This window comes from Kogia breviceps, chromosome 2 (assembly GCF_026419965.1).
Source record: "Kogia breviceps isolate mKogBre1 chromosome 2, mKogBre1 haplotype 1, whole genome shotgun sequence".
Taxonomy (NCBI): Eukaryota; Metazoa; Chordata; class Mammalia; order Artiodactyla; family Physeteridae; genus Kogia; species Kogia breviceps.
Genome location: NC_081311.1, coordinates 166,545,228 through 166,565,835, shown reverse-complemented (window position 1 = coordinate 166,565,835; position 20,608 = coordinate 166,545,228). Strand labels below are relative to the sequence as shown.

Here is a 20,608-nt window from a genome sequence, read left to right as displayed (position 1 = left end):
TGAGATTAACATTTAAATCAGTAGACTTTGAATAAAGCAGATTACCCTTTGTAATGTGGGTGGGCCTCATCCAATCAGTTGAAGGTCTTAACAGAAAAAGACTGACTTTTCTTGAAGATGAGGGAATTCTGCCAGGACCCACCTTCAGACTTGAACTGTAGCATCAGCTCTTCCCTGGGTTTCCAGGCTGCCAGCCTACCTTGCAGATTTTGGACTTTCCAGTCGCCATAATTGTCTGATCCTTAAAATAAATCTCTCTCTCTGTCGTCTCTCTCTCTAAACACACACACACACACACACACACACACACACACACCACATATCCTATTGGTTCTATTTCTCTGGAGAACCCTAATACAGTGAGTAATTTTTTCATTTACTTTTGGTGTATGTGTGGCATTATAATATCTTAATATCTGAACCAAATAGTGGGTGGCTTTCACCCTGTATCTACAGGAGTGTCCACAACATCATTAGTGGCAGAATATTTTGTTTTTATTTCCCAACCTTACCTTGCCCAGTTGACTCTTGGGTTGTGTGCAGTTTTGGTAACGTGAGACACAGAGAGGGACACAGAGAGAGACCCAAGTGACGCTCATGAGGCCAAGATGTTTAATTAAATCCCATACTTGCATGGGAAACTTTCAGTGCTCAGGATTATATATCATTGGATAACAGGTAGTGTCCCTGCCGTCTGTCACAGGACTTAGGCTGTTAGGATGATGCGTCTGGCAATGTGAGTAAAGTAGAGGAGCATGGTTAAAACTGAGAAGGATGTTGTGAGGTGTTTGTGACAAATATAAGCTTTGGTTAATAGATGCTCATTAGAGCTAGGTGACAGACATCTGTACCCTTGCTCTCATTACGTGACAGATATAGCCCTAAAAATCTAAGGTTCTTTGGGCAAGATCAGTTTCTGGATTTCCTACACTATATCATGATTCCAAGGAGTCATGGCCACTTAAAAAGGGATACCGCTACTGTAATAATCTATTCTGAGCCTTGGTTTTGTTATAAACTGGAAGCTATCCTTGTTTCCTTGGATTGTTGTGAGGGGCAAATCAGGAAACAACTAAAGAAATTAGTACCGAGCCCGGTACATATTAGGTTCTCAAGGCATATTAGTTTCATTCGCTTTCTCTTCCTTCTTTCCTGCCCACCTTTCCTTCTTCAGTTCCTTTCTTTATTTTCTAAAGTAGACTGTGGGAAGAGGGGGAGAAACGGAGGATGGGGAGATTTTACTCAGTGCTATTATTATTGGCAGCAACCAGACCCATGAGCGCAGCTCTCCGGAGCAGAAAAGCAAGACGTGTCCACTAGTGCCTGCTGTTTGGATACCACCTCCACTCTTTTCCCCCAACCAAGAACTTTGATAACTCTTTGGGAAGAATGTGAGCAAAGCTGAAGTTACCCCAAAATTGGTGGGAGAACAATCAGAGACATAGCTGTACTGTTTATGCTTTAGTGGAAGTTATGGTTTAATTATGGTTTAGGATTTAGACCTATATACACCTGCATTCAAATATTTGGACTTCAACTTGCCCTAGGGCTGTGTGTCTATGGGAAAATTAATTTTACTCTCTGTCTCAGTTTTCTGATCTTCAAAATGGGGAAATAAAGGACTCTGTGGTTGGTTCAAAATCAAGTCATTCAGTTCCCATGGTGCCGAGAAGTGTTGGTTCCTGAGAGCTTGCAACCAAGTCCCTACTGGAATTGCTCTTGGCCTTAATGGAATTACCTCACTCAAGTTTACATCCATTACCAGGGAAATGACTGGTCAATGCAAGGAAACAAAGACCAGTTCTGGGCCAACTCTGAAGGGGCATTTCATCTCAAGAACCTCCCTGGGGGATCAGCTTAGTTCTTTGTTGCAGCACCATTGCATTCAACCTTTCCTTCTGCTTAATTTTATTTTCTTTACTCCCTTCTGGGTGTCATTCCTGAGAGCATGCTCCAAAACACTTTCTTCACAACAGGAAACACAACCTTAGAATCTATTTCTTGGAGAATGGGACCCAAGACAGTTGGTGTCAGGAGCGGTTTAAGAAAGCAGACAATGAAATGTGATTTTGGAACTGCCTTACTCTCTGGCCAGCTGGCAATGAGAAACTATTGCTGATGCAAAGTGGAGCATTGCAATTGTTTCAGCTTTATCAATTGTGAACAGGGATAGAATAATGGTAGGAGGGAAGGCACTCAAATATCTCAGAGTTTGTGAGATTCTGAGGGAGGTAGTAAGGATGATGGAACGGAACGGCTGTTGTTGAGAGCTATCCCATGCATTGGATAAAGACAGTGGAAGGGTTTGAGTGATTAATCACCAATGTAAGATGTATTGTGAATGTCAGAGGAACTCTTTGGGAACATATAAAGAAACTCTTATCTCCTATGATCAAGGACAGAAGAACCTGAGGGTCATTTCTAAGCCATAATTCTAAGGCCAGCAGAGCCCCAGAGAAGGTTGGATTTTCAACTCCAGAAAGTGTTTTATATCAAGACTAGGGTCCTGGTTGGGAAAGAATTGAGCCCTGAGTCTAAAAAAGGGGATATATGAATCGATGCCCTAAAAAAATCTTAACACCCTGCCCCCATTCCCTTGAAATCTCTCAGTTGGCAAATGCGGTCTACTTCTCCCTTTTAAAGGCTAGCATTGCCCCTTCCTGGATGGAAAACTGCAGAGGCCTGTGCTTTGCAAGACAATATGTACCCTTCAGGATCTACCCCCACCAGTCCTCTGGCCTCTAGGCAAACAGAGAGTTGAGTCCAACGTAACTTGTCCAGGGAATTGCTGGGCCTGCAGAGGGAGGAAAGGGACAAAACAAGAAGAAAGCTGGAAGAGTTGGCCACACAATCTGGGAGAAAATATATGGGACTGGATCCTGAAGATGCTGGATTTATAAGGGCAGAACATGAAGCTGGGTAAGGGAGAGTATATTGATAATGAAGCACTGTCCTAGTCTATAAAAGGTAACACTCTGAAATGGGCACTGGTTATATTTACACAAGATAACCCAATGCTAAGCTGGCTCCTGGATGACTGGAAAAGGTTATGACCCACACTAAGTGATGTAGAAAAGCCTGAACGGGTGAGACAGATGGTGGAAGGACCAAAAGGCTCAGGCATGAGGACATGCAAGAATGGATGTATTGTATAAGACTGGAAAAGCCACCAGCTGACTACATTCCAAGGACAACCCAGAGGCCATTCCACCAACCAAAGTAATAAGGAATTCATTGGTCAGAGAGGGACCTGCAACACTAAGAAGTGCAATGGTGTCCTCTGTAAGGCAGGAACATGCTGTTGGAGAACTGGGCTCCCTCACTGCCACCAGGATGATGGGATCCCAAAATAGTAGAGGCCAGGTGGTGGTTTTAAACATCAGAAGCAAGGTGTGATGCATTTATCATAATGAGCAGCAAGGTCATGGTAGTAGTCAGAGTGATGTGACACACATAGGGCCACGGAGATGGTTAATAAAACACAGCAAGCGGGGCTTCCCCGGTGGCGCAGTGGTTGAGAGTCCGCATGCCGATTCAGGGGACGCGGGTTCATGCCCCGGTCCAGGAAGATCTTACATGCCGTGGAGCGGCTGGGCCCGTGAGCCATGGCTGCTGAGCCTGAGAGGCCACAACAGGGAGAGGCCCGCATACCGCAAAAACAAACAAACAAACAAACAAACAAACAAACAAACAAAACCAACCACACAGCAAGGGAATCTCAGCAAGGGAATCTCTTAGTGTGTACAATGGGAAAGAGATCAAGTAGGCTAAAAGCAGGCCTCTCCTCCCCTGCAAAAAAAAAAAAAAAGTCACAATCCCAAACCGATGTCTGGACTTTAGCCAGTTCTCAGATCTAGAAGGAAAGGCCAGGTCTCTAGGGGAGGCCCACATCACTGTGACAGGTATACATGGCAGTATATACAATACAGTGGCTTATCTGTATTTTTCTCAAAGGGACCTATGACCATTTACTCAGGTAACTATACTCTGGGTTCTGGGTAGTACTCAGACATTTGTGAGTGCTGCTGGATGCAGGGCCCACAGTAGCACTGATTCTTGGGGAGTGAAATTGTTATCCGGGCCCCTGGTTAGACTGGGGGGGCCTTTGAGGACTGATAATAAAATGGTATCTTGGCTTAGGCCCAGCTCATGATGGTTCTACTGGGTCCATGAACTCACCACCCAGTGGTCATTTTCTGGTCCTCAAATGCAAAGTTGGAATATTCATACTTGGTAGTTAGCAAAACCCCTACGTTGAGTAGTGGGCTTGAGTGTTAAGAGCTATCGTAGTGGGGAAGTCAAGTGGAAGCGCTTGAAACTCCCCCTGCCCCCATCACAACCAAATAATAAATAAAAAACAACGTTATATCTAAGGAAAATGGCAGGAATTAGTGCCATCCTTAAGATCTAAAGGACTCAGGGGTAGTGAATCACATCCCCATTAAATGAATCCGTTTCTGTCCCCATCAAAAACCAAACAGATCTTAGAGGATGACAGTGGACTTCTCCAAACTCAGCCAGGTCGTAGCCCCGATTGCAGTTACTGAGCCAGGTTAGTCTTTTACCTAGCAGACTGACACGGCGATTGTTACTACGTGGCGTGCAGCCACAGATCTGGCACATGTGTTCTGTCCCATCTTCGTCAGGAAGGGGGAGCGGAAGCAGTTTACACTCAGGTGGAACAGACAACAGTGTACCTTTAAGGTCTTCCCTCAGGGCTATGTTAACTGTCCCACCCTCTGTCACAATCCCAAAGCCTGAAGGGACCTGGGTCATCTGGATGTCCTGAAGAACATCATATTGGCCCACCATATTAATGAAGACATGCTAATCACATTGGATGACCAGAAGTGGCAGGTGTATTGGAAGCCTTGGGAAGACACATGTGCTGCAGAGAATGGAAGATTAAACCCTACCATGATTCGGATCATGGGGTTGTGGAGAAGATTTGGGTACCCTTGTGTAAAATATAGAGCATACTGCCCAGCACAGAGTCAGTCCAGTTGATATTTACTAAGCCCTTACCTTCAGAATGTGACCCCTGCTCTTTAGTCCTCTGCAGGGAAAACAAGAGTTAAGTGCTCTAAAAGAGGGCATCCAAGGTGTTACAAGATGATTTCATTATCCTAATTCTGCTGTTTTAATTGTTGGCGATATTCTTTTAAGACCGAAATGATAAAAAAAAAATTTGTTCTCTGCAAAAAAAATTTGTAACATTGCTTCCATCATTGGGTAACACAGAAATGTGCTATGGCCCAGAGTTTACAAAGAATCTTTTCACTTAATGGGCTAAATGACCATGCATAACACATTTAAATTATGACTTATACTTTTCTCATTTACCGGTTGTTTTTGTTCTTTTATACCATAAGAAATTGATGAGGCCGAGAAGCTTAAATCGTGTTTTATGTATTTAAAATAATTATGATTAGAGGCCTTTTACACATGTATATTTATCATGAATTCTTGTCCAAAGAACGATTTTTCATGGTTCAAGAAGCAAAATCAATTTAAGTCGGCGGCTAATGCACAGTTCTCAATTCCATGAGTCAGCTGGACGCTGCTGACATTTTTACGTGGAACCTCCTTTAATGTAATAAACGTGTTGCACTAAATGATACGTCTAACACGGGAAAAGTGGCACACACATTGTCTGAGACCCACGCCGGGGTGTTCCGGGTCACGCCATGGGCCGCCGCGCGTCGTCCTCATCTTTTCTGTTGTGCTGAAGTTGACTTGAGTGACTAAATGGAATGGTGTAATAAAGTGCTAGTCTTGACATTTGAGTCCAGTTAAACATCAGGTGGCTGATGCACATGCCTCCCATTCTCCATCAGAGCGGGGAGTAAATTCGACCTCCGCATGTCCAGGATCCCCAGCACATGGCAATCAGAGGATTGAGAGGAAGCGCTGCCAGCTTGCACTTTGGTCTGAATATTCAGAACTGCAGCGTTCCGCCTCTAAAGGGGCTGGATTCCGTGGCAGAGTAAGAGCTCCCGGCCCTGTGCAGTTCTCCATGTGTGTGCGTCCACCGGCAGGCAGATGCCCCTTGGAGGACAGAGTGTGTAATTATGAATATTTTAAACGTGGGTAGTTGATCCCTTTCCTATTCAGCATGTAGCTGTGAGTGAAGCTGCAGACAATGGCCAGAATCCTCTTTGTGCTAGCCTGAATTTATCTGAGAATACTGAAGTAAAGAGCCAAAGGGCTCTCTATTCTCCCCTTCCCAGATATGCAGGGAAGAATAGAATCCAGCCTTTGTCTGGGTGGTGAATTTTTAAAGTGGTAGGTGCAGGGATAATGCATGAATAGATAACAGCTTTGGGCGACTCGGGAAATGGTATTTCACTAGGAGAAACAAATGTTTGCTGTCTTTGAAAGGGAAGGAATATACTAAGGATCCAGGTATGAAGAGGTGAATTTTTTGGTAATAAGACACAGAGACACTAAAACTCGTATCTGAGTGGCAAAGAATGATAGAAAAATTCTTGCTTTGGGCTCCCCTCCAGCTTGCCACCTCCCGATTCTGAGATGTTGGCCTGTTAGGTCACCTCTCCGAGCCTCAGTTTTCTCCTCACCACAATGGGGGGATTGGGCCAGATTATCTCCCTAGTTCCTTCTTACTCCATCTATGATCCTGTGACATGCTCTGAAGATTTCAGATGAACATGCAGTCCTTTAAAGGAGGGAATGACCTCTATAGCCCAAGAAGGACTTTTATTGAGTACTTAATACTCAGCCAACACAGTACTGAGTTGTAAGGATATAAGCCAAGAACGTTATCAACTGTACTGGCGATGCTGAGGAGATAAAAAAGAGACTGAAACGGGACATATTGCATACTGTAGATGATAATTCTAAAGCACCTCAGATGAAAGATATCAATGTAGAATGCACAAGTAAGGAGGTGAGATTTGAACTAAAATGGGAGCTGGGCTTTAAAGGATGGGAAGGATTGGGGTAGGTGGAGAAGAGCTAATAGGTCATTCCTGGTTTGAGGGTGAAATCATGCTCCTGGCAGGAAATAGATGACTCAATCAAATTGGGTAATTGAGAAGAGTTTAATAAAGAGGACATTTACGCAGGTGTAGCCAAGCTTTAGGTAAACGACTGGAGATGATGCAATGTCCCGGGCTGGCAAAAAAAAAAAAAGGAGCCATTACCACTCTAGACCTGAAGAAGCTAGAGGTTGGAGCGGTCGTCATAACAGGACATGTGTGTCTGAGAGGAAGGAAAGCCTTCAGTAGAGGGGCTGATGTAAGCCAACCCATTGCAACCCTGCCAGCAGGAGCTGGGGGTGGGGGAAGTTACCCAAATCTCATTCTCCTGCCTTCAGTTTCCTTCTGGAGGCTGTGCCTGGCTAAATTCAACTGGAAGATTGATAAAGTTCAGCCTCCTGGGGCACAGGTGGGAAAGGATGAGAAGTCGATCTATAGAAGCAAATAGAAGATATCAGCAGAGCAGGAGACCATGAGCACTCACAGATGTACAAGTAGAAAGCAAAAGGCATATGGTGGAGAACTCTCCATCCATCAAAAGTCTTGGAAGTCAGGAAGGGAGTTGCACACATATGGCCACTGAGCAGTGTCCGTCCCTTGAGTGCAGGACCACCGTAGACTTGCTCGAAGAGTTTGGGGGTGTGTGAAAGAGCTGGGAGAATACGTCTGAGCATTTCCTGGCCGCCGTGAGAGTGCTCTCCATGCCCAACCATTCCGACCTTCTCTTTTTGGAGGGACAAACTCTTACATCACTCATCCCTTCTATTTTACATTGAGGTTTTGGATCATTTATATCAAATCTGTTTCGATCTGGAAACTTAGTAGCAACCCGTAATATTGCTTTGTCTTTTCTCCCCTCCCCCTACTGCAATAACTACAAATATTAAATATTTTAAGGCCCTTTCTTATGTTGCTCCCCACACATTTCAGTAAATCATCATTGTCTAGACACCAAAAGAAAGTCAGAAACCATTGCAGGAAGTGAAAATTCTTTAGGGACTTTTATTCAATAATAGAGCAATTAAATAGGGCATATTATTGAACAATAGAAAGTACTTTCTTTACAATCTGCACATTTAGCAGATGCATCATTAACCATCAAGTCAACGCTTAAGTTCAGGGCCACATATGCTATAAAAGCACTGTTTTATATATGAATACATTATCTTTCTTTGGAAAATGCTTAACACTTTATGCAGAAAATGAAATATTGAATTCCCTATTAAACCGACAGTTCAGTATGTTGTGATTATCTACATATTTACCTAAATTATATAGCAGGAACAAAATTATTAAAGTATAAAGACACTCCTTCTCATTTAATCAAAAGATACACCCTGAAGTCCTTATGGAGTTCTAATCTGCCTGAGTTCAAGGCAGATTAGACAACCGAACTATGGTGAGGGTTTCTGTTCACAGGCTAATGTGTTAAGGCCACGGCAATGGCTAAATTCAGTTTACAGTTTACTCAGCTTGTCAGCTTTAAGTTATGTCATCTGTACAAATGTTTATTTGTGGGAGACACACATTTCAAAATTCGTGCATAAAGCTCTTAATGTTAAAATTGTGCTGTTTCAAAATCACATAATTTTGGATTGCATGCAATTTAAAATTTTAAGTTTGTACTTATAATACTACCTTATTGAGTTAACAGCATTTCCAGGTACTGGACGATGTATGGAGGGTTCCATGTAGGCCCTGGCAGGTGAGTGATGGGGCTAAGGGCAGGAAGAGAATGGCAGAGAGGGAAGTTAACTTACGTGAGAAAAGTTCGGCTGCTGTGCGTGTGTGTGTGCACATGTGTGTGGTGTACATGTGCTTATGTGTGTGGACCTGTAAGTAGAAAGAGAAGCAAATGGGGAGGGATAGAGAATGAGGAAGAGACCCAAGGGCAAGGCGGGATAACCGCAGCAGCTGACGTCTCAGGGAAGACAGAAAAGAGGTGCCGTATGGGTGCAGTTCCAGGGTGGGATTTCCTTTTTGTCTCCTTTTCAAGAGACTGAAGTAAAAACTCATGTTATTATAGATTTTATTTTTTAAGAAAAGTTTTAGGTTCACGGCCAAATTGAGTGGAAAGCACAGAGTTCCCATATACCCCCTGCCCCAGCAGACCCACAGCCTCCCTGACTCTGAACATCCCACACCAGAGGGGTACCTTTGTGACAGTCGGTTAACCCCCATGGACACGACCCTATCACCCAGCGTCCATACTCTACATTAGGGTTTACTCTTGGTCCTATATATCCTATGGGTTTGGACAAGTTTGTGATGTCGTGTATCCAGCTTTATGGTATTATACATATTATTCAGAGTCATTTCACGGCCATAAAAATCCTCTGTGCTCTGCCTATTCATCACTCATGTTACTCTTCACTGCTTTTTGCTGTTGAGTATTGTGGGACTGAATCTTGCTGATCTGGGTGTTGAGACAGGAGAAAGAAGACCTAGATGTATTCAGGTTCTCGGTGTGGGCTGTTTAACCATGAAGGACACAGAGGCATATTGTTGGGCCTCAGACCACCCACTTAGATGGTCTGAGATGACTCAAGATACTTAGATGACACGAGAGAGCGTCACAGGGAGGGTGTATCCAGGTCAGAGCTGTCACGACAGAAGGCACATCTAGATTCCAGGTTTCACATGCCTGGGTCCACTGAGGACATTTTCTTTAAGGCATCCGTAGTAAGTTCTACTCCAGTAAAAATAAAGGGCAGGCTGGCTTCTCTGGGCCCTAGAAAGAAGTAGTTTTCAATACCTCTGAATACCGAATGGCAGTAGAAATCCCTCACCTGTATAAGATGGCTTATAAATTAGAAATTCTGGCCAAATACTCCATCTATCGTATGAATATTAGACATGTTAGAATGTGTTGGAAACTCGGCCCTGAGAGAATAGAATCATGAACATTAGCACAGCACGAGACTTTGGTGAGAATCTAACTGAGAGATGGTCTCTAAGGCCAGGCTGCCCGGGATCAGAACCCGGGTCTGCTGCTCTGTCGTCTGCATGACTTTGGGCAGTTTACTTAACTTCTGCGTGCCTCAACTTTTTCATGTGTAGAATGGGGATAACAAGAGTGCTTGCCTTAAAGGGTTTTTGGGAGGGTTACACAAAGTAATGTTTTAGTAATTTAGCAGTGTTTTAGTAGTGGCGATCCTATTGGACATTGCCTGGCACATAGTGTGTACTCGGGCAGTGCCTTTTAAATAAATACTCCAACCTTGTCATTTCACGCTTGAGGAAATTCTCTTAGACATAATTTACTTCAAATTTTCGAAGAGATTTCTCCAGTCTGACCCTAATACCTTGTATTCATGAAGTCACTGGTGTCAGAAATTTTGAGATTTTTCTAATTTCTTCTCAGCATTGCATGAGGTTCTTTCCTATGGAGCGGTCTCTCTGTTTGAATCCACATTGTTGCCCCATCCCTGAATAAGATCACTGACAGCAGACAGGGAACAGAAGTGGACAAGTGGAGGGCCGGGGAAAGGCAAGGAGGGAGCTGGAATGAGGCTGAGGAAGGCACCATTATTTCTTCTGTAAAGATCTCCAGTGAATCTTCAGTTGGAGTATGCTACCTAAAAATAGGTAAAGCAAGGCGCCTCCTGTCCCCCCACTACCTTGTAACGTTGCATCAGACTTATTTTGTAGCGTAACGTTGCAAATCGACACCTTGCAGGAGGCTCTGCGAAACTCAGTACAAACTGCAAGTCATGCTGGGGGAGAGGACAGTGTGAACATTCCAAACCCCAGCTGGAGCACCCAGCAATGAGCCTGGTTTTCCTGTAGGGTTGGTGGAATCCACCTAATTAGTGAGGGTGAAGCCCTGGAAATCGCTGGAGTGTTGTCGTCTCTGCATGAGGTCTCCACAACTGTGCTGATGTAGAACTGGATAGGCTCTTAGCAGTGCTTTTTGGTTGGAAGACGCTGATGTGTTATTACTTAGGACTAGATGTGTTGAAAAATGCCTCTCACTCCTTCACTTTCTAACAGCCCCTTTTTGAGTGGAACGAATTAAGCATGCATCGAACATGCATCTAGTGACTATTATGTGACCTCTCTAAATGATATTATGACAAAGCAGAAAATATTAAGATTGACCTCAAATGTGTACTTTTATATTAAAACTGAACCTTGCATTTTACAGGAATGATATTGTACTTTACAGTTTTCAGAATATTGTGTTATTTTATTGTTATATATAACATATAAGATGAAGTTTATAATTATATGCAAATACAATTATAATATAATACATATCTGCCACAAGGCAGATTATTTTCTTACTTTTATTACACAGACGAGGTGCCTGAAATTCAATGAGTATCTAATATCACACAATAGAGGGTAGCGTTGTAAAAACTCATTCATTCATTTGGTTATTCATTTATTCATCAAATATCCATTGTGCTACTTCACTGGGCAGGAACTATTCTTAAGTTCTAGGGAGACAGAGGACAAGACCCCAAAGACTCCACTTCTCCTGGAGCTTACATTTTAGTGGGGGAAAGAAGCATTAAACAAACAACTGAGAGATAATATGAGAGTAAAAAATGTTAAGAAGAAAATAAAATGCATGATGGGAGAGAGTGACTCTCGATTGGGATGGCGACGGAAGGCCTCTCTGAGGAGATGACACATAGGGATCTGAGGCTTGAGGACCGTTGGAATTGGCTATGTGAAGACCTTGGGACTGAGCATTCCACCTGAAGGGAAGAGAAAGTGCAGGATCCTAAAGACAGGACTCGGCTGTGTGCCTGGCGAGGGAAGAGGCCAGAGTGGCTAGAGTCAGAGGCTGAAGATGCCCGAGTCTGAGATTTTACCCCACTTACAAGCTCATAATTTAGCCTGTTCCTATGTCATGGATGAAGAAGACATGTGGGTCCCAGGTCAGACTCAGGACAACCAGCAGTAGGAACATCATGTTTGTGTCAGTTCCCTTTGCTCCTGGGGACCCAGGAGGGCATTACAGATGGGCTGGTGGCTGCTCCATGCTCAGTGGGTTTGTGTCCAGCCAAGGAACGCTGAGCTTGGGAACCTACTGCTTTATTTACAGCAAGTGGTAAGCAAGACTGCTCTTTGTCCTGAAAAGAGACATCATCTCATCCAACTACCTGGGTGGAGAGAAGCCTGGGCCTTGCACTCTCAGCACACCGAGTGAGAACTCACACGGTGCTCAGGTCTATGGCAGGTGGCCTCTCCTAACAGGAGGGTGGAGCGTGCAGACTCCAGCTGGGCAGGACTAGATCTGGTCCCGGCCGGGATTTGTCCAGGGACGCCTTGGGACTTCATTTACCAGTTGCTGGCTTTATACCAGTATTCACAGATAACTATAGGCTTTTGATTACTCTGTGTAGTAAGCAGTTAGGGTCCTGGCAGGAAATTGATGGTACACTTACGGGGCTAACCAAAAAAGGGTTTCGTGAAGGGACTAGTTACAGAGGTGTGGAGCTAGGTCAGGGACACCAGTAAAAGGTGGTGAGGGACTCAGGGACCACTGTGACCAGGGAGAGCTCGGAGGCTTGGGAGGGGGATTGCCAGCTAGCCCCTGACAGCAAGGCAGTGAGGAGACAACGCAGGCATGGGCACTGGGGTGCAGAGGGATAATGCCCTAGCCTCGTTTTCTCCTCCAAATACTAATCTCTGCCTTCTTTCCCACTGGACAAACTCAGCAGAAGGCTGGGGGCAAGGAGCCCAATGTGGAGGTCAGTTTCCAGGAGCCAGAGCAGGGCCGGGAAAGTTGGAGAATGGATCTGGGGTGGCACATAGAAAATAACCGACACACTGTTATAATTTCATTCTTTTTTAAAAAAGATTAGTAGAAATGACTCCATATCCAGAATTACTAAACTCTAGTAAAAGGTATACTGTATTTACATTTATAAAAGGCTTCCTCCATAAATCTTCTTTAAATTCACTTTAAAGATATATGATGAAAAGCGTTTAACTCTATTTTCAAAAATAATGTCTTTATAAAATTGGGCGGACTCATCCACTTGTATTCAAGGTGCTAAAGGCATTTGCGTTTGTCCTATTAACACTCAGAAAGAAGCCTTGGCCTAAAAGACAGGAAGGCTGGATTCTAGTCTCAAATTTATCATTAATTGGTTATAAAATAATGGGGTGGTGGTTAATGGTCTGTAAGGCCCCTTCTGGTTCACTGCTGTGTTTAAATACTGCATTTGATCAGGAAAGCAGGACTTCCTCTTATGGGGCAGCGTTGATTGAACTTTATACTTAGCTTTTTTGCCTTACTCTTTGCTTTTTAGTATAAATATTATTTTCTTTTTAATTTTTATTTAATCAAGGTTCTTATATCTGTCCCCATGGGAATTCTGGTTTATTCAGATTTCTTTATATCTTAGTCAAAACCGATCTAGATTCATACATGATACAAGCTGCTTCTCTTTCTTAATTTTTTAAAGATGATATATAAAATTGAAGAAATAGAAAACAAATCTCTAGTTTTTCTGTTAGAATGAAAACATGATACTATCACTGCAGCTCTTCAATCTAACACCATCTATGTGTTCTAAAGTTATTATATGCTCACCACATGCATGATTATTGTCTGAGCAAATGTGTTCTGCTAGGACAGGGCAGTCATTATTTATTTTCACACATGATGCTATTGGAACTGGGGTGCTAAAGATTCACTTAAATTCAAGCCCTTGGAAAAAGTTTGAGGAGCAATTTGTTTCATCAGGTCTCTAAACTTTAAATATAAAAAGCTTCATATAGCCACAGAGATATTTAAACACAGGAAATCTCATGTAAGTCATTTTTCTTAAGATGACATGTGGAAGTAATTATTAATGAGTTCCTCAAGGGGCATAGATAGATATGCATGTTTCTCTTTATTTCTTTGGTCAGATTTATTACACAGACTAATTTTCATACTCAGACAACTCTGGCAAAAATTGTAGCAAGATAAAGCTCGGTAAAATGACTCTGGGCTTGACTGGTCTAATTTCTGGTTTGGCAGGTTAGGAAGCTGAAGTCTAAGGAAGCTGGCATGTGCTCAAGGTGATACAGCTGGATGGTGCCCAGGTTGGATCTAGAACCCAGATCTCCAGGTAAAAATACAGTTTTACAAATAGTACACATATAAGCTCTTGCCAAAATATGAAATGACAAACAAAAGGCTAAAAGAATTTTATTGAAATATAGTTGATTTACAATGTTGTAATGTGTTAGTTTCAGGTATACAGCAAAGTGATTCAGTTATACATACATACATGTATGTGTGTGTGTATATATATATATATATATATATATATATATATATACTTTTTTAGATTCTTTTCCATTATAAGTTATTACAAGATATTGAGTGTAGTTCCTCAAAAGCTACAGTCTCTCTTGACTGCTGTTCTAATCCCAAATCCTTTCCAGAATAACCACTGTCATCAATTGATATGTATCCTCCAGACGTTTTGCTGAATGTTTACACGTATACATACACCGTACACATATATGTAGAAATGTGTGTATAGAGATATATGATATTGTTCTGTAACTTTTAAAAACATAACTACTATTATACTTTACATTCGGCTCTACAATATTGTCTGTCTCGGATATTTTTCTAGATCAGCACATATCTACCTCTTCTTTTAAACTGCTGGCTAACTTTCTAACATATAAATAAGTGTATGATGGGCATTTAGATTGTTTCCATTTCTCCTCCATTACAAACAATGTTATGACACAGTGCTGCTCAAAGTTTAGTTAGCGTCAGAATCACCAGAGGGGCTTGTTAAAATAGACTCCTGGCCTTACCCACACAGACTCTGATTCAGTAGTTCTGGGATGGAATAATGGTCCCATTTCTAACAACGATTAGAAATGCTAACGTAAACATTCTCAGGGAATTCTGATGCTGGTGGTCCAAGGACCATCCTTTGAGTTACACTGCTGTAATGAATATCAATGCATAGACTTCCTGTGCACCCTTGTGAATGTTCTTGCCTGAGGGTGGGAGAAGGAGCTAGATGTGAGGAAGGATTTGCTGGGACATAGGACGTTTGCATTTACATTTTATAGATACGGAGAAGTTATCCTCCAAAGTGGTCACACTGCTTTGTCCAATTGGCTGTACCCCCCCAGCAGTGCATGAAGTACGAGGGCACTTGTTTCCTCCCAAGCTCATGATGTTTCCTGTAAACAGTCTTTAGTTTGTCCTCAATACGTTTGGTGAGAATGGTATCTTGCTTGTCCCTGATCACTCCGCTAATGAGGCTGATCACCATTTCATAATGTGTTCAATACAAGCCATCATATTCTCCTCTTCTATGAGTTGCATACTGTACCGTAAGCACATTTTAAAAATAGGTTGTTGGGGCTTCCCTGGTGGCGCAGTGGTTGAGAATCCGCCTGCCGATGCAGGAGACACGGGTTCGTGCCCTGGTCCGGGAAGATCCCACATGCCGCGGAGCGGCTGGGCCCGTGAGCCATGGCCGCTGGGCCTGCGCGTCCGGAGCTTGTGCTCCACAACGGGAGAGGCCACAACAGTGAGAGGCCCGCATACCGCAGAAAAAAAAAAAAAAAAAAAAAGGTTGTTGTTGGTTTGTTTTTCTCATATTTTTATAGTGATTTTAAAATATATATTTCAGATATTAATGCCTTGCCTGTTTTATGTGTCTGAAGATGTTTTGCCCAGTGCTCTTTTTTCCATACAACATGGTTATTACTTTACTCCTAATTTTATAACATTACCTGAATGGTACTGGTCCCTCTGAGGAACATAACAATTCCAGAATCAAACATTATTTTCCTTTTGGGTCCTCAGTTCAAATCCTGTGACCATACTGCTAAATGTTGGCTAATGATCAACAAATTGTGGAGAACCTGAGAAAGAGAATAGGTGGGAGACTCTCCAGGCCCTTCTAACTAAAGGAGATTGCATTGCGGAGGAGCGCCTCGACCTAATTTAAGGGAATAAGACTGACATATGTAGTTGAAATAAAGCAACCTCCATCTTGTCAAAAAGGAATTTCTGTAAGCTCCTGAGTAAAAGTTCTTCTAAGCCACTTTGACATAGGATTATTCTCTTTTGACATATTATAAACATTAAAGAAAATTTAATGCCCATCTGGACAGTTCGTTTCTGCCAACTGCTACCACCACCAGCTGCAAAACTGCACTGACTACAAGCCATCCAGCTGCCATGCATACCCGGTGCCAAGAGAGAGCAAGCTGCCAGCGCTGCTTTAAGTGGCTGGGCTGGTTTGCAGCCAGGATTTGAGGGAGGATGTGCTGTGAAACACAGTAGTCACGACTCGGATTTTCAATGAGTTGTTATTTGTGTTTGCTTTTTTTTCTGGTCATCTACTGTGGGAGGCTGCTGGGGACACCATCCCCTTCCTGGAAATGGCAGCAAAACATGTTGATCCTTCTTCCTCTGCCTTTTATGTACTTGCTGGCACCCTCAGCATTCACATTCTGCTTGCACACAGTCATTAGCTGGAGCTGCCTGGAGCTGCAGAAAATGGTGTCATCTCTCCAAGGCTGGGTTTCCCCAGCGCCTCTTCTCTCTCCCCATCCCTAACAGCACCCCTTTCCTTGTTTTTCCCCCTTTATTTGTTTGGCGTTTATTTTCTCACAACGTAGCAAAAAGAAACTGTTTCCTCTTCTAGTAGTTTTCCTAGAAGTGTTCTTACATTTATGATCTTGGGTTCCAAACACTCCTGTACGGATGTTTCCCCTCAACAAAGAGAGAGTTCTTCTTCCTTCCTTCCTTCCTTCCTTCCTTCTTCCTTCTCCATTGATAGCTGTAGTAGATTGTACTAGTTATTCACCAAGTATTCTATTTTCTTCTCCCATTGTGTTTTTTCCCATGGGTGGATTGATTATTCATCCCCTCTTTGCTGAGGTCAGGAGAAACCATGTGATTTGCTTTGGCCAATAAAATATAGGCAAAAGTGACGTGTATAACGTACATGCAGCAGTTTTAAGAGCCAACTGGTTGTTTGAAATGTCTCTTTTCCCTTTGCCAGAAGAACAGCAACACCCAGACAGAGACTGCTCCTTCAGCCTAGGTCCTGGAATGAAGACGTAGAGCAGTGCAACAACAGCTGACCCTTGACGGACATGTAGCATTAGTAAAAACAAAACTGAGTTTTTGAAAGCCATGCAGCATAACCTAACCTAACCTACTGTGACTGATACAATACCATTTCATTTGTAGGTCTCTACAAAAAACAAAAAAAACAAAACAAAAAAACCCACTCTAACATGTGGAGATTACTTAGTAGAACACGGAATAAGACATCTAGGAAAGTTAACCCTAAAACCAGGCAGGGCTGCTTGCCTGCTAATGTGTGTCTGACCAGGTTCACATGGGATCTTAGACTGTGAGAAATTGCAAGCATCTTAGAGCTCTTCTAATTAAGCCTCTCATTTTGCATAAGGAAATTGAGGCTCAGAGATGTTACCTGACACACTGTAAGTCAGCCAGCTGGTTGGTGGAAAGAGCTGGCCCAGCCCGGAAGAAGCCAGGCTACTCCCATGCTCCGTCAACCGTGCTTTCTCCTGAGTTTTTCAGCTCAGCTAGCGCTGGGAATAAGAGAAGGGTCTCAAATGCAAATTTTCTGTCATTTTATTTAAAATATTTCTGAAAACTTTAAACGTATTAGACTTCCATCTGCACGCTTTAAACCCCAGATTGTCTCCTATTCCCTGTACTACTTACTGCTTCACGTTGAGAACACTTAATATTATCAAAATGAAAAGCATATTTAGAGAAGCAAATTTTCTATAAAGGACAAATATAAGAGGTTTTTCTTCTTTAAAAAAAGTATTTTATTTATTTAGTTATTTGGTTGCACCAGGTCTTTGTTGTGGCTCACTGGCTCCTTAGTTGCAGCATGTGGGCTCCTTAGTTGCGGCAGGTGGGCTCCTTAGTTGCGGCGTGCACGTGGGATCTAGTTGCCTGATCAGGGATCGAACCTGGGCCCCCTGCATTGGGAGCGGGGAGTCTTATCCACTGCGCCACCAGGGAAGTCCCCTGAGAGGTTTTTCTTTTAGGCACTGTTCCAAAATATCCCCATTCAAGATCTTTTCATTTTACCATACAGTTAAGAGTTTTACTCCTTAATAATTACAGAAGCTGACATTTATATTATATAATGCTTACAATTACTAAAGCTCTGTTCAAAGCGCTTTGTATTCTTTTACACACTTAACCCTCACAGCAAACTTGTGATGTATTACTATCACTCCTCATTTACAGGTGGGGAAATGGAGGCACAGAAAAATTAAGAACCTTACCCAAGGTCACACAGTTGGTGAGTGGCAAAGCTGGGACTGTTCCTAGAATGACTACAAGACTGATAATGATAAAAATAATAACAGCAAAACAGCAACCACGTAATTATTAAGTAATTGCTATGTACAGGGATTATGTATGACTTTATATTTCACCATTTGTGGTCCCTAAAATATGTATTACAATAACTTAGGAAGCTGAAGCGTAAAGACATTAAGTGATTTGCCCCAGGTCACATAAATGGTGGACCTGAGTTTGAGGCCAGATCCGTCTGACTCCAGAGCCTGTCCTCCCTGCTTTTTCCTTTTTGTGTCGTCTCTACAAAAAAGCAGTGTAACAAAGTAAAAGTGATGTTTTATTTATTTATTTATTTTTATTTTGGGCCATGCTGCATGGCTTGCAAGATCTTAGTTCCCTGACCAGGGATTGAACCTAGGCCCTGGCAGTGCAAGCACCAAGTCCACCTGGACCACCAGGGAATTCCTGTAAGTGGTGTTTTTAGCAAATGTTCACTGCTTTATGATTCAGCTATACAAAGTTGAATAATAGTGAGGTCTTTATCACCTGGGAACATAGACCGTGAGCCGAATGGATGGCAGTCTTCTGATCAAGGAAGTAATGACGGGGAAAACAGGCATTGGGTGGGTATTTCGGCCAGGTGCCGGGGATGTCCTCTTCCACCCTGAGTCTCTACGATGCTAATCCTCACAATATTTCTTCAGGAGAGCTGCTCTTTCTGAAATGTGAAATAGAGGTACAGAGCATTAAAGTACTCAGGCAGCCTGCCTGTGATGTCACTTGTGGGGCTGGTAGTAAAACTAGAGTCTTTTACTCAGATTTCATGTTCTATATGATGGATTTCACAGTTTCGACTATGTGGGAATGTCTTTTGCAGAGATTTCCAAAGCCTGACTGGAACTTTCTACCACTCTAAGTGTTGAAACTGTTTTTTTTTTTTTTTTTTTTTAAGAAATACTGGGAAAAATTTTTTTTCAGTTGTGTGTTTAAATTTTTAATTAACCACAGCTAAGGAAGTGGTTACAGAACAACATGGATTCACTTTGTAAATCCCTGCTTATCTAAACCTCAGGGTACAGTCATGAGATTCCTGAGTCCCCCAGTCCGTGAACAGGGTAGTGGGAAGATTCTACCCTTGATTTTTACCTCCATGTCTCTAGTGCGAAAGAGAGGGAAATTTTGGAGAGCACTGGAGGCCCTCTAGGAATCAACTTGTATTAGTTAGGATATGGTTTAAAATAATGGCTTAAATAAGCTAGAAGTTATTTCTCCCTTACATACGAGTCCAGGAGTTAGCCATCCTGACCTGGTGGGGTGTGGGGACTGTGAGGTGTCAAAGCCCCAGGCGCCTTCCATCTTGAGCTCCACCGCCCCCCACCCCATGCTGCCTTTACCCCGTCATCCAAGATGCCTTACCACACACCACAGTCCAGCCCCTGGAAATGGAGAAAAGGGGCTGGGAGAGGGGACAACGCTTTCTTCTGGGGGCATGTTCTGGAAATTGCACTCATCCCATTAGCCATAATGTGACCACAAGGTCCCTCATATTCAACTCCAAAAGAGGCTGGGAATTAGAGTCTGTACTCTGGATGTCTAAATGCTGAGATTAAATGTTTTTACTGTGGAAGAAGGGAAGAAGAGGAGAGAGATATCTGGGGACAGTATCAGCTCTGCTCGCTCTTCTGTTTATGTCTCCACCACCTCAGGAAGGTCCCGAGGCCCTGCTCTATCACAGCCAAGCCATTGCTCTTGTCTTTTGGGTGCTTGGGCATCCCTTTTGTAAAGTGAAACCCTTTTGTAAAAACCTACATACTGAAGTGGTGGAGCAGTGGAAGATCCAAGGAAGCACCATCTAACAACCCACAGTAATTAATAAAGGACTCCTCTCCTTAAGTTACTTTCCTTGATAGATATAGAAAGATCTCATCGTAATCCACAGTAATAGATTACATTTTCCTTTCCCTTCCCCCTAGTTGTCTATGCTTGAAAGTTTCTCCCAGAAGAAGGAGGACACCTCAGATAAGTTTCTTATTTTACTACAACTCCTTCCCTCCAACGCCTCCCTCACCCACATAAAAAAAAAAAAAAAAAAAAAAAAAAAAAAAAAACCCTCTGGATATTTAACCCCAGATGCGTTTTCTCTTTCTCTCTCTCTCATTGCTCCATTTTTCAGTTATATATTTCAATCCTCATGTAAGCAAGAATCTCTCCACTTGAAAGGTAACAAGCCAAGGGAGGAATAGTCAATACAGGTTTTTCCTTGTCCAGTTGCAGAGGAGAGTAAAAACAGAATGCCCACGATGTTGGTCTTGCAATATGTATT

At 42.8% G+C, this 20,608-nt stretch overlaps 1 protein-coding gene across 6 annotated transcripts in view; it reads left to right on the top strand.

Moving 5' to 3' along the window:
* Positions 1-20,608, top strand: part of FTCDNL1 (formiminotransferase cyclodeaminase N-terminal like) — a 175,501-nt gene that overhangs the window by 64,936 nt on the left and 89,957 nt on the right. Inside the window, exons 6-7 of one of the 6 annotated variants that reach the window (XR_010839168.1) lie at positions 13,989-14,074; positions 16,997-17,023. The exons of 4 other annotated variants lie outside the window; for them this stretch is intronic. The gene's annotated coding sequence lies outside the window, so the exon portion shown is untranslated. Of the gene's footprint in view, positions 1-13,983; positions 14,075-16,996; positions 17,024-20,608 lie in introns of those variants that run through there. One more of the 6 variants, XR_010839169.1, reaches the window with a different exon arrangement.